General features: G+C 46.8%; 1 long non-coding RNA gene across 1 annotated transcript; it reads left to right on the top strand.

The window, feature by feature from the left end:
• The first annotated feature begins 9,106 nt into the window (after positions 1–9,106).
• Positions 9,107–9,681, top strand: LOC125556398. The gene is made up of 2 exons (XR_007305077.1): positions 9,107–9,297; positions 9,374–9,681. It is a non-coding gene; the product is annotated as an uncharacterized LOC125556398 (long non-coding RNA).
• Positions 9,682–11,924: the final 2,243 nt, after the last annotated feature.

The raw sequence follows: 11,924 nt of genomic DNA, 5'->3' as shown, positions 1-11,924 counted from the left end.
AGAACTTCTTTAGAGAACTACTTCCTATTCTTTTTACCACCCATATTGTTTTTGTCTTAAGTAAATATAATTAAATTATATCGAGCTTATAGAAAAGAATATCGACATTCATGATGCCATTTTTTCTTTTTCTTTCTCCTTCAAGGTAATACCAATGCCTGTAATTTATTCTACCTTAGAAAATTCTTGTTTCGGTTTTTATTTTGTTAGTTCTTATTTGTTTAAATTTAAGTCTTTCTTATACTGAAGCTAATTTTGTAACTAGGTCACGAATTCTGTTTAGCAAGGTCGTCGTGTTGTTCTTAATTCCACACCTTAAAGCCTGTAGTGTCAGAATACTGTGGAAATCCCATATGACCAATGTAATTTATTGTGTGATTTTAATTAAAAAAATAGCATAATGGTTGCTAAAAAAGAAAACTAGAATCAATATTTTAATTTCCTCTTTTCACCTCCCTTTTTTTTGAAACGGGGGCCAAAGATTGCTTCATCTCATTAATTAAGAAAGAGTTTTGAATTACATGACCCATCGTCCATAGATGGCCCGAACCCGATTAGCCTACTCTCGCGGCACAAGAGAACTCAATCGCTTGGCCGCTGCCAAACCCCAAAGTCTAGTCTCGGTCTTAATTCTACACGTGATTACATTTGGCATGGAGGGACACGTCATAAGCACTCTTGCATTCCGTTCATTCCAAATCTCCCATGAAACCAACATGACTAGAGATGCGAGGCCCTTTCTCACATTGGCGTTGACGCCCATCATGTGGTGCCACCAATCCTAGATGTTGTCAAAGCTACTCCAGTCAGTTATGTTCACACTATTCAACCCCATCCAAGTCTTGATCTCTGCCCAAATGCGCGTCGTGAATCGATAGCGAAAGATGATGTGCGCCGCTGTCTTCGGCTCCCTCTTGCATAATTGGCATAGGCCACAGTTTGGCCATCCTCTCCATTGGAGCCTGTCGGCCGTCTAGACATGATCCTGGATGATAAGCCAAGCAAAGAATTTATGCTTTGGCGGCGCCCAATTATTCCACATAGCCGGCTTCATTTGCGATGCAGTGGAGTCGTCAAGCTGAGCTCTGTAAGCCGATGATGATGTCTATTCACCGGAAGGTGAAAGCTTCCAAACAATCTCATCGTCCACCCCTTCATCAAGGAAGACCTCTCGTAATCCAACCGAAAGCTCATAGTATTCAAGGATGTGTTGAATTTTGAACCCAGAATTTGTGTTGATGTTCGCAATCCACCGGTTGAGATCCAAAGTCGTATGGATGTTGTCATTCTTGTGTTTGAAAATTGCAAAAATGGAGGGAGCAATTTATTTCGGCTTGTGACCTCCAAGCAAGGGGAGTGCCAGAAGGAGGCCCTCTGCCCGTTGCCAACAGTGATGGAAGTACTCATAAAACAATGTCATGTACTTTTCATTGCACGGGTGCCCCAGATCAACCCAAACTCTGTTCGGGTCCTTCCAAACCAACCAAGGCCATCTGAGCCTCAGGGCACGGGCAAATTTGTTCATGTCCAGGATGCCTAGGCCGTCCATGTCTTTGGGCGTACAAACCTTCTACCATTTTATCTTACATTTTCCCTCAGAAACCTTATCTGTGCCTCCCCATAGAAAAGCCCGCTGCAGCTTGACAATGGAGGTACCTCCCATTATTTTGCATAAGTACAGTGTATGTGTGTGCAAGAAAATATACTTGTTAAGAAAATTTGTGTACATCATGATGTTTATACAGTGATTTACAAGCATAGTGTGTCTGTACGCATAAAGGAGAAATTTTAGCAAGTTCATTGGATAACGTATAATACTACTTGTATAGGCTGCTGTGCCATACATAAAACTGACGGGAAGGAAAAGAATCACAATGATCTTGGTTTTCAGCCTTTGGATGCAAATCCAATGGACAGAGGACAATTTGACTGAAACGTGAAATATTTTTAGGCACCTGTCATGTAGGTGCTCCCATATTTATTGGCCCCTTAATGTCCCTTATCCAGCAGCCACTAGACCTAGCACAAGCAACCGTTCCGACGGATTTAATATTGTTTGGTACCGAATTGGCTATGTCCGGGGCAATGGCATCCAGAGGAGTGTCGTCGAGCCAACCATCAAACGAAAAAAGAATGGACTCACCATTTCCAGGTTCCTCTTTGGCAAATGAGTTGAAGATTGGACGATCCTCAGCCCCAAGCAGCACACCTAGGTGACGCCAAGGGACATCAAGATTAGTTTGAGCAAGTCATGCCCTTCTCAACTTCATCGTAGAACACATGGCGTCAAGACAAGAGTCCGGGACCTCCCTCATCTTTAGGGCGACAAACGACCTTCCATTTAACTAGCCAAAGTCCCCCAACAACTTCTGATCTCCTCCAAAGAAAAGCTTGTCTAATTTTGTCAACTTCTTTTAGCACCCAAGGTAGAGGGTCAAGGGAGAGCATATGAAAAATTGCCATAGAGGTGAGAACCGATTGCACAAGGATAAGGCGACCACTTTGTGTCGGCACGGAAGCGCGCCATGTCGCTAACCTTGTTTTGATTATATCCAACAACCTTTGAAAATCCACTTTACGGGCCTTCTGTTACGTACCAGCTTCACTAATCACTCAAGAGTACAGGATTACAGAGATTTGGGCAGCTAATTCACCATGGTACAAGTAGCAGCAGGAAGGAGAATCGAGGGAGAGAGGGCCAGGGGTAGGAGAAAGGTAGGGGAAGGGTAGGAGAAGGGATGCCGCCGTGTTGTTCGTGATTTCGTCCCCCGTCTCTGTTCCAGCTCCTGGTCTTTTGTAGCAGCAATCCAGGCCATCTTTGGCCCAAAGCCAGCCCACAATCCACCACGGCCCACCCAGGTGGCACAGTCCGTGACACCTTCTTAGAATTTAGTGGTAGACCCAGGTAAATGATGGGCAGATGGGATATTTGGCACTTGAGCATATTGCAGCAGTCCAGTGCCACATTCAAAATATTGTTACACTTCTCTTGATATGTATAACTTGTACATGTATCATACAATATTCACGTGAGATATTTCAATTGTCTAGGACAATGAGAATGAGGTTATTTATTTTGTTTCGTCATATGCATTGTACATTACCCATGCTTATCCGGCGTATTTCCTCTCTTGCAATTGAAAGCAACATGAAGTACTAGAAAAAGCAAATGGGAAATAAGAGAGGGTGACACGCATGCTGCAAAATTGTGATGACTAATTTCTCCAAAATGGCCATGTTGGCTTTTGTGGGGAACAATCGTGTGATGTTCTCACGCACGTTAGACTTTAATTATCATGCAAATATGCACCAGAGTTCCCATGTACTCATGCTTATATGTGTGTATCATTCCTTGATGCAGGAACCAAAGCTTCTATATATACAGTATATACCTTCCACTGATTACACTTCCCAGCTGAGAGTGTGTGTCAATGAGCTAGCTAATATAGCTAGCAACCAATCTTTGTGCTTGGTTACTTATTCTCGGCCATGCTGTTATTCAGTAGTACTAGCATGTCTATAATGTTTGGTTATGTGAGGGATTGGAGGATACCAAGATGATAGCAAGCAGACTGCTGTCATGGAGCAATGTGAAATATCTATCCACCCAGTGCGTTCTCACAGCTCAACCAGCGACATCCACTTCTCACCGGCTGTAGCCCAAGCGAATACCTCGTGGTTCATGTTGGCTTGACAGAAACCCTTCCCAAAAGCGCTTCTCAATTAATCGGGCGTTGTTTGGACACGAGTAGAATCACAAACAAACTCAGCATAAAGCCCAATCTCGCCCATCCCCTCTCCCGAAAGACCTAAAGCCTGCTGACCTCCTGACTTGGCTGGGCTTCAGTGTGCTATGGCGAACAAGAAGTGTCGGTGCGGCTCGGCTCACTGGAAAACAACTGAACATGATTTGAGCCGTTTACCCCTTCTTTAACTTATACTAGCAAAAAAGCCCGTGCGTTGCAACGGGTATAAAATAAATATGAGAGTTTGTGTGGTATTCAATAGTTTACCTACCATGGTGAATAATGTGAATTTCCAATTAAAATTGGTTGTAGGACTTATAAGGGTCCCATTTATGAAGACCCCATTGTACCCCAAAAGCTCGTAATCTTCTTCTCTGCTAATAAAATCTACCCCTTCAAATTGCCCTAAAGAAATTGGAATATGTGTAATAAACTGTTAATATTCAAAAATCATGTGTAAAAATAGTAACAAAAATCTAAACATTTATTGGTTCAGTAGATCAAAAGACTACTCCTTTGATGCGAAAATAATTGTGCATCATTTGTATACGTGTAGCAGATTCAAATAGATCATATATTAATTCCTATATCTCTCAATCCCTATTAACATTTATTCATATTTATACTTTCCCACTTGAAAAAAATTGATGGCTGGAAAATAAAGAGTTTACAATGCTTGGCGCTCTTTTGTTGACACATTGCCGACGGTAGTAGGAGCACACCCTTCACGTCAACATGACCATTTACCAAGACATTATCACCTAGCCTCATTGGGGATCATGATTGGGATATGCAGGCCGTGGGATCAATAGATGGTACAACGGAGGGGAGTGCTTCCCTCCCAGCTGTCGTGCAGGGTGAAACAGGACACAATCAAGATGCGCCGTCCGTTGTCATACTCTCGCTATCATCACTCCCTCTCTCCTCCCTATCTCACCAAGACATAGGTGACATCCAGAGTTGAGAAATATCTTGATGGTCAACATGTACCGGTGAGCCCCAGATATCTTCCCTGCTCTGTATGTAGTACATATTATAATCTCTAAAAGGAATCTTATTTTTTATTGAAGTAATTATTATATCAGATAATGTATTTGTATCAACAAATAACAGCAAGTTGTAATCGGCGCACGTCTAGCAACTTCGGGTCTGTGCAGCACAACATCTAGCACCCACTACTGTTTACTACCCACCGCCCACTACGCATTGTGCTGCGTGCCCCTTATCCACAAGGACACATACATCGCGCCATTCGTCCCCTCATGTTCTCCATCCACCGGACGCTTGCTCCCTCGGCCCCCTCTCTATCCGGCGCACGCCGAATGGCTTGGCACGAACATTAAACTCATCAGTAACAACAAACAACGGCATGTAATTATAAATCAGTGCTCATATAGAACATTTTCTTTGCAATTGGTAGCACACAAAAATTATAATGGCCAACATAAAACAATTCAAATTCATCAAATCGCGCCAATCTGATGTAAATCCTACAAATCAAATCGATAATTAAGAATAAGCAGATCCTGAGATCAAGGAGACCATGAACGGGAGTATGTCTCAAGAAAAAGAAGCATCCAAAAATATTTAATATCAGTATAACGGATGCTACATTTTTAGAACGTTGGCAGAGGCTAGAGCTACCATCCCGACAGTCTGTTGCTACATATACTAATATCAACATTTAAATACAGCAATAATATAACTTACGTGGCATCACCCAAAAATAATACTACAACAAAAGGGCATGGGGTAAAAAAAACATGGTCCACAATCATCGACTGGAAATATAAATCAATCCAGCAGCTTCTGATCGGTGTGCAATCAATAAAAAAATAGACAAAAATCCCCACCGGAGAGCTCCCTTATCCACACAGCACTGCTCGTGCTCGTCATCAATCCACGCCCCCATCAGCGCTGCTCTCTCCTCTTCTCCGCCCCGCCCCCAGTTCCGTCCGTGCCACACTGTGACGCCCGGGTAATTAAGCTACAGTGATTCTTTGCTAATGATGTCATGTCACCACTATTACTGTTACTAATCTCACGTTGATCCAAATCCGGTTCAAATTCAAATTCAAATAATAAGTGAAATTCTAAACTTCTCAAACATGAAAACTAAAATGATCATCATGTGGCAAATAATCCCTAACTTATTTTGGGTGTTGGAACCAACCTTTTTCAAAATGTTTAAGTGCCTAAACTAAATAAAAACAGGGGCTAAAACAATTATTAAATACTTTTAAATAATAAACAAATGTAAAACTAATTTATTTAGTGCCAAATTAATTATGGCAGTAGCCTAACTAATAATGCTAATTTAGGAACTGAGTTGATATATTATAAAACTACATATAAAGTAAAACTAAAAGAAACAGAAAATAGATAAACAGAAATAAACAAAAAACAAAAGGAAAAAGGAGAAAACCCTCCCCCCGCCACGCTGGGCCTTTTGGCCCAGCTGGCCGTCCACACGGACCCCGGCCGCCTGAATGGGCCGGCCCACCCCGCCGCCTTAACCCCCCACTCCCCCAGTCCAACACCACCGACACCCACTCCCCCCCCCCACAAAAATATCTCCTCTCCCCCCGATTGGATCGAGATCGGGAGAGGAGGTCGCTGCCCTACGCCAGGACGCTGCCGCCGCCCGAATCGACCTTCGACGCCCGGATCGCTCCCCCCCGCCGGCCTGCTTTTCCTCTACGTCGTCGTCCCCGCCGCCCTCCTCACGCACCACTGCCCCGTTCCCCACGCACCACGGTGAGGCCCTCGGCCTCCTACTCTCCTCCCCGCCTCGCGCGCACGCGCACACATGCACGTGCACCGCCACACCGCGCCGACCCGCCTCGCTCGTGTCGCCACACACCGCCGGCCTCGCCCATGTTTCGTTGCTGCTGCTGCCTGTGCCGCGACCTGCGCCGGCCACACCCCCCTGCATCCATGGCACACCTCGTCGATGCGCTCCTGCGCGCCGGCCATGGCCTTGGTCGCCCGCCGTGGCCAGCTCCTACTGCTACCGCGTGCTGGCCTCGCCCACCCCGGCCCCTCATGCTCCTCGCGCCGCCCCGCCTCCACCGCTTGTAGTCGCTCACGCGCCCACGGCCCTGCTCCCTGCCGGCTCCTGCCCGACTGCAGCTCGCCGCTCCCATGCACGCACGCCGGCACGCGAAACCGCGCCCTACGTCGCCCCCAGAGCCACCACTGCCGGGGCTGCGCCCTACTTCCCCGGCGAGCTGGTCGCCGGCACCCAGCGCCCGTCCCTCCCGCGTCGACCTGGGCGGGTGCCCGGCGCCCGTTCCAGGCGCCCGTTACCCCACACCCGCGCGCCCGCTCCAGTGGCCTCTGTGCCACTGGGCAAGGGGCCCCACGCCCCCTGAGAACATTAAAAAAAGGAATTGAAAATAATTAATTATTAATTAATTAATTAAAGAGTTAATTAACTAATTAATTAACTTAATTGATCATGTTCAATTAACCTAATCACTTAATTAAATTAACTAATCATGTTTAGTTAACCTAAGTCAATGACAACTGGGACCCACGCGTCAGTTTGACCAAGTCAACTGACTGTTGACTGCTGACATCACCCTAATGTCATGCTGACATCATAATGGCATTTTCTAATTAAATTAATTCTAATAATTCTAAAATTGATTTAAATCTTCTAAAAATAATATAAAATAAACCGTAACTCGGATGAAAATACCTTGTACATGAAAGTTGCTCAGAACGACGAGACGAACCCGATTTGGCAGCCCGTTCGTCCGCCACGCATACTTAGCATAGCGAACACGCAACTTTCCTCCTCCAGTTCATCTGTTCGAAAATGCGAAACCCCGGGGATATTTTCCCGGAGGTTTCCCCACTTCGCCGGTACCACCTCATACCGCGTTAGGGCACCCCTAGCACCGCGTATTGTCATGTTATGCCTTGTGAAGCTTTGATTGCACTGTTATTTATTGTGTTCCTCCTCCGTTACTTCTTTCTGGTAGACCCTGAGGCTGCCGGCGAACCCCCCAGTTCGACTACGGTGTTGACGACCCCTCTCTCTTGCCAGAGCAACCAGGCAAGCCCCCCTTTGATCACCAGATATCGCCTACTCTTCTCTATACTGCTTGCATTAGAGTAGTGTAGCATGTTACTGCTTTCTGTTATTCCTATCCTGATGCATAGCCTGTCCTTGCTACTAATGTTGTTACCATTACCTGCTATCCTACTGCTTAGTATAGGATGCTAGTGTTCCATCAGTGGCCCTACACTCTTGTCCGTCTGCCATGCTATACTACTGGGCCGTGATCACTTCGGGAGGTGATCACGGGCATATACTATATACTTTACACAGTTACATTACTGGTGGTACTGTTCGGAGTTGGGGGCTGAAGGGGCAGGTGGCTCCATCCCGGTAGAGGTGGGCCTGGGTTCCCGACGTCCCCCGACTGTTACTTTGTGGCGGAGCGACAGGGCAGGTTGAGACCACCTAGGAGAGAGGTGGGCCTGGCCCTGGTCGGTGTTCGCGGATACTTAACACGTTTAACGAGATCTTGGTATTTGATCTGAGTCTGGCTATTGGCCTATACGCACTAACCATCTACGCGGAGACAGTTATGGGCACTCGACGTCGTGGTATCAGCCGAAGCCTTCGTGACGTCAGCGACTGAGTGGCGCGCGCCGGATTGGACCGTAAGCCTGCTCTTGTATTAAGGGGGCTAGTTCTGCTTCCGGCCGCGTATGCAACGTGCAGGTGTGCAATGGGCGATGGGCCCAGACCCCTGCGCCATAGGATTTAGACCGGCATGCTGACCTCTCTGTTGTGCCTAGGTAGGGCTGCGCCGTGTTGATCTTCCGAGGCCGGGCATGACCCAGGAAAGTGTGTCCGGCCAAATGGGATCGAGCGTGTTGGGTTATGTGGTGCACCCCTGCAGGGAAGTTAATCTATTCGAATAGCCGTGATCTTCGGTAACAGGACGACTTGGAGTTGTACCTTGACCTTATGACAACTAGAACCGGATACTTAATAAAACACACCCTTCCAAGTGCCAGATACGATTAGTGTACGATTGAATCGGGGGCGTCACACACACCCCCCATCTCTCTTCCCTCCTCCTGTCCTCCGCACGCCCTAGGGACCGTGGCGCCAGATCGAGGTAAGGGCCCTGCCTCCTCCAACCGCGCGCAAGCAGGCCAAGCCGATGCCCGCCCCCTCCCTCTCTTCCCCTTCTCTCTCTAATCTCTCTCACACGTTTTCTTCAGGGAGCCCGGCAACGGAGGTCGCCGCCTCTCCGTCTCGATCCGTCGGCTGCTAGATCCGACTACGTGGCCCGCTGGTGCCCTCCAGGGACCCCCCCCCACCCATGTCGCCCGCCCCCCCGCCCCCCGCGTCGGTGAGGACAGCCATGGATGGGCCCCCTGGAGCTCTTCTGCCGTCGCCCGATCTGGCCACCCGCCCAGTAGCCGGACCGTGCTCCGGATCCAGCCAACAGCCTCGCCTCCGACTCGATTCAGACGCCCACAGCCTTCCTCCGCCACATGCGCCATGCATGATGCATGCCCCCAGGTCCGACCGATCCTGCACCGCTCATCCTCACTGCTTTTCTTTTGAGTGAACCTCACTACTTCTTTTTGGCTCGCAGCTCGCAAGGAGGCCAGGCACCTCGTCCAACTGATGCACCGACGGCGCGTATCGGCGTGGGGGTGGGCCGGCGACACACAACGGCATATTTCTTTTTCTCTCTTGTCAGTACCGCTTCGGGTTGACTTATAATAGTACTGCGGGTTGAATACCCAAAACAGCAGGAGATTTTCTGTAAAAATGCCGACGACGTACGACCAGAAGCGTTCCGTGCTTTATTAGTAGGTAGAGATAGAGATTTATACTGGATTTACTTTTTGATTTCGTTTCAATGGAATGAAGACCGAGGAGACCCTGTTGGTCAGAAAAGAAATATTGGATTTACTAGTCCAAATGCTCGTGCTTGCAACGGGCAAAAAAAAAATCTACACCATGTGGCATTATGTGCCATTTTTTATATCCAACTCCAACAAACATGACAAATACGATTACTCTCATCTCTAGTAACATTAAAAAATACAAATATTTAGATTCAAAAATGGAGGAAAATAATACATTTTCTTTCTTTTAGCAACTTGTGTGATGTCTAGATGATCTGAAATCTACGACTCCAATGACCTGAAGATATAGAAAAAGTTTGATTATTCAAATATGAAAAAAACTTCTGCCAAACTTGGAGGACATGTGGTGTGTCCACTTAGAAGTGTGCAAGGTAGGCATCCCGTTACTATGCATGCGAGATTAGGGTGTGGGGGCAGCAGGAAGGAAATACATAAACAATACTTGCATGCCAGAATTTCGGGTCTGGTTAATCGATTTCCTTCCTTTTCAGGGCCTTCTTAATTCTTCCATTAAAGCACGCAGCTGACCGCTTCCTTTCCAAGTCTCTTGGTTCTTTCCAGAGAAGAACGGTCCCATTGTTTACCCTCTTCTCCGTTTTAATCCTCAAGGCTGTTTATTGATTTGAATTCACAGATGTATATAAACTGGTGTTATTGCAGGTAAAGACGCGAGGTGGTACTATATATAAAGAACTTTTTTTGAGGGGTATCACCAAGTTTTATTGATCAAACTCCACATGGAGTGGCATTACAATTGGATCATGGGGTTGCAACAACCAAACATGTCTTCCCTGATCTAAAGAGTTTGAAAACTTGGCTAACCTATCGGCGTCGCGATTAACCGCTCGGCCTTCAAAAGTAAAAGTGCAGTTAAACAAAAGAGCCCTATTCTTTATCTCTGATAAAATGGCTCCGTGTACACCATTGGCGCCATTATTGATCTCACCCACAATCTGCTTCGAGTCGGACGCCACAACAAAGTTCTGTAGCATCAGATCATCTGCCAAGGAGAGAGCCTCCCTGCAAGCAATTGCTTCCATAGTTGTAGCATTGCTTAATCCCTCGATGACCAGCGAGGAGCTTCCAACATAATTCCCATTAGCATCTCTGCACACGGCCGAGGCAGCTCCTCTGCTCTGGTTTCTTGCAATGCTAGCATCAACATGAATTTTCATGAAGCGGTGGGGGTGCTTTGGGTCGCTGTGCACCCGCCCCATTGACTTCCTGCTGAATGACCTTTTTAACTGAAAGGATATCAAGTTCTCTAATAAAATTGCATATAAACAAGTGAGTAGCTGAAGGACTCTGGAAAATTTCATCATGTATTGCTTTCCTCCTCGCCACCAAATTGCCCACAGGGTTACCGATAGCTTCACGAATGTTGCATGCGATAGCGTGTCTTTCATTGTGAATAACCAATGCTTAGCGCTAGGCTTGGTCGTTTCGCATAGATGTTCCGCCAGCTCCCCATCAACCAAAGCCCATACGCATCTTGCCATTGAGCACTCGAGTAACGAGTGTCGCCATGAGTCCTCCGCACCGCAAAAGCTGCAAGCACTCGTTGTTGCCATATTCCTCTTCGCCCTCACATCTTCAATTGGGATGGAGTGGTGTGCTAATCTCCACAAAAACATACGTATCTTCCCAGGTACTTGAGTTCCCCAGAGGAGTTTCCAAGATTGCTCATCTCTGTCAGTGCTTGATGAGCCCGCACTCCCATCCATCCACATGCATCTTCTGTATTTTGTGATCACCAACATCCTGTAGGCCGACCTAACGGTAAAACTTCCATTTCTTTCAAAGTTCCAAGCCCATCTATCCGGGATATTTAAAGTGCAGATTGGAATTTGGACAATAGCCTGGATATCTATTGGTATGCAAACTTCCTCCAACCTCTCCTAATTCCATGTAGCTGTTGTGCGGTCGATCAAGGCAGAAACAAGATCGGGGGGGGGGGGGGGTTGGTAGATCTCCTCCCATATGGCCTCATCATCACATCCCTGGGGATCCAATTGTCCACCCAGATATTGGTTGTCTCACCATTTCCTATGCGTCTAATCAGCCCAAGTTTGAGTATGTCCCGTCCCTCAATAATAGAGCGCCAAATTTGGCTGGGGTGACTTCCAACTTCTGCTGATAAGATACACCCATTGGGAAAATAAATGCTCTTCAAGATCCTTGCACTCAAAGATTCCGGCGTCTGTAGTATACGCCATGCTTGTTTCGCAAGCAGAGCAAGGTTAAAAAGCTCAAAATCCTTAAAACCTAGAC

This window comes from Triticum urartu, chromosome 5 (assembly GCF_003073215.2).
Source record: "Triticum urartu cultivar G1812 chromosome 5, Tu2.1, whole genome shotgun sequence".
Classification (NCBI taxonomy): Eukaryota; Viridiplantae; Streptophyta; class Magnoliopsida; order Poales; family Poaceae; genus Triticum; species Triticum urartu.
Note: the sequence above shows the minus strand (reverse complement) of the source record. Positions and strands in the feature narration are given on the sequence as shown.